Source organism: Haemaphysalis longicornis, unplaced genomic scaffold (genome assembly GCF_048455015.1).
Source record: "Haemaphysalis longicornis isolate Haplotype H1 unplaced genomic scaffold, Haemaphysalis longicornis Haplotype H1 scaffold_3, whole genome shotgun sequence".
Classification (NCBI taxonomy): Eukaryota; Metazoa; Arthropoda; class Arachnida; order Ixodida; family Ixodidae; genus Haemaphysalis; species Haemaphysalis longicornis.
Window position 1 is genome coordinate 9,445,475 of NW_027526335.1, and position 3,119 is coordinate 9,448,593.

The window sequence follows — 3,119 nt, forward strand, 5'->3', positions numbered from 1 at the left end:
AGCGTCCCTGAGGGCAGAGGTTCTGCGCTGGAGGCCAGTTAACTAGAACATTTTGAGAAATAGCTAGAACAGAGGAAATGTTGAAAGGTACCACAAAAAAAAAAAAAATCTGCAAAAATTCAGAGGGTTGTCTACTAATGCGTAGTATTCCTACGTCTCCTGCCTTCATTGCGAGTTCATGAGTGTCCAAACATGCTGAGTTTTTTGTTTGTTTTCGCCATTGAAGTAGATTTACACCATGATCGCAATTAGGATTCGTGACTTTTCTTTAGATGAAAGGCCTAGTGCACGGTTGGCTCATTTTCGCAATTTGATGTTTTCGCCCATCTTTCCCGGCTTTTGTTGTCGTTGTTTTCCGGTCCAGAAATTGGGCGCCGGTGTAAGAGCAAATAAAAAAACGCACGCGTGACCTGACCGGATTCGAACCCGCGTCTGCAGTCTTCGCACGTTGCCAGAGTAGAAGAAAAATTGTCGTTCGTTTCTTCGGGTGTAGCACGTTTCCCCATGTCGCATTTCCCCCGTCGCAGTTTTCCCGCCCCGCTTACCCCCGTGTCTCAAAATCCCACTGTTCATTATCCCTGTCTTTCTTCCCACGTGTTGCGCCTCCCCCTGCCGCGATAACCCTCTCTTTTTTTTTTCTTTATTACATGGGAGAATGCGCTCAGACGTTGCAGTACGAGGAATACAAGCAAACAAAAGAATACACTGAAGTTATGAGAAGCACATATACATCAAAATTCAGGCAAACACACACAAGCGTTCAAAAGAGGGAACCAGTCCGGTGGTTGGTCAAGCGAACTATACACACTATGTACAAATGCCACAGTTGATCTTGGTGGCTCAGCATGCCTTTCACATAAGCGGCATCGCCACAGACTGTACAAACCAATCAACACGAACATGTCATAAGGCGGCTCACCAGGATAGTCGAATGGCAAAAATCGGATAGAGAAAGGCGTAATATCCATGTCTTTTTTTAGCGTTCGCTGTAAAATCTCCCAGAAAAAGACAGAATCTCTGAAGACTACAAAGCAGTGATCAATTGTCTCTGGTCGAGTACAGAGCCGACAGTCTGTCGACCAAGCTATAAACAGACCCCGGTCTTTCATCCAAGTTTTAACAGGGAGCGTGCCAGTGTGTAATTTAAAGAAAAATGTTTTAACACCTGGCGGAACACACATTTTACACACTCTATTGAGGACATCCTGGTACGGACACTGTAGGTACAGAACACAATATAAAGGTGCGGGAAAAAGCCCAGAAACCAGGGCATCAGAAATAGACTCGCGCGGAGCAGTAAATATGTACTCAAGGCTAAACCGAACCTGTAAGAAGCGAAACGTGTCAACCACTTCTTTGAGGAAACCTCGCGGGCTCCTGGCTGCGTCCAGAGACAGCGAAGACACCACAATATCAGGGAGAAAATGTGCAAGACGTATTTGCAGTACAGCTTTCAAAAAAGGATGTTGAACATCTCGCGGCACTCAGCCCAGTAGCCTTAGTGCCGCGATAGCCCTCTCCTCGAACGTTGGGAGCGAACAGGGGAGCTTCGCCTGGCGAGCTCGGTCCGCCCGGAAGGAAAAGACGGCCGTGACTCGCCGCTGCAAATAAATGAAAAAGGACTGCAGCAGAAGAATAAAATGTCTGTCTGGCCGCGTCATCAGTGTTAGGCCCGGTAAAGAGAAGGGATAGTTAGGTTTTCTATAATAGCATGGCGGCCGCTTTTCTGATGGAGGCGAAAACCAAAACGCCCGTGTGTACGAGATTTCGGCACATGTTAAAGATCCACAGGAGGTCAAAATTAATCCGGAGCCCTCCACTACGGCGCGCTTCATCGCCTGCGTTGCGTCGGCGCGTGAAACCCTACAATCTATAATAGCATGGAACTTACACGTTGACGGAGCGGCCTAAATACGGGCTGATTGCTAAGGCCTGAGGGGATCCCCCCCACCAGTTATAGCAGAGAACACTCATTGTACGTCCCCGCGCACGCGCGCGCTGTGCGCCCCACGGCAGCCATTACCCTTTTGTTTGTCTTGCGGCAACAAAAGCCGACCCAACCTTCGTTTTCGCTGAGGAGAGGGAGAAGGTCGAGGGGACACGAGAGGGGGCAATTGTTAGCATGGGCATATGAGAGGAGGCATTTTGAACAGGAGGGGAAATAGCCAGTTTACTTTGAGAGTGGGATTTTGAGACAGGCAAACGGGGTCGGGTTGTTTCGTGGTCCACCCCTTTCTTCGTGGCACATACACTCTTCGCCAGAGCTTTGAGCGGCAATGTGCGCCTGGATGCATTATTGATTGATTGCGGGGTTTAACGCACCGAAGGAACAAACTTCTTTATTAGCAAAAAATTGCGGAGTAGTGTCCTTATTTCAGGACGCCATTCGTTGTGCCAGCGGTGACAGCCCTTTCCACCAACCGAAGCTGGTCGTCCGGACTGGAACTGGTGGTCAAAATTTAATAACCGAGAGTGCCTCGCAACCCATGCGTCGTTTGACAACTGTGTGTCAGAAAACACGGGTTGTGAGTCTCGCCGTAATGGGGGGATCCGGAATAGTTTTGATCACCTGGGGTTTTTTAACATGCGCTGAAATCTCGACACACGGGCGTTTTCGCTTTTCGCCTCCATCAGGAAAGCGGCCGCCGCTGCTATGATTGATTTCGCGTCCTTGGGCTCAGCAGCACAACGCCATAGCCACTGAGCCACCGCGGCGGGTCACACCTAAAATGATATTACGTGAATACAACACGTGAATACCAGCCGCGCAGAATCCTTTTCTATTGTTCTTTTCCTGTATTCAAATATTTTTCAATAAAACCTAAAACCTGAACCTAAGGAAGCTGTGGCGTGTCCCAGTTAGGGTTACCAACCATCTCGTATATACAACGTCCCGAGTTCCGCGCCGTCCATGTCGGGGCAAATATATGTCCCAGACCACCCAGTTAAAACTTTTCAATGATCCTATGTGACCAAACGGCCTATTACGAACCGGCCTATGACGAAACGCCATGTGACGAACGGGCCTACACCCATGCGGAAGTGAAGCTTTACCTGCAGCTCTGCTCGGACAAGTCCGGGCGTGTTGTAAAGAAACGATGGATTTGTCGGGATACGGC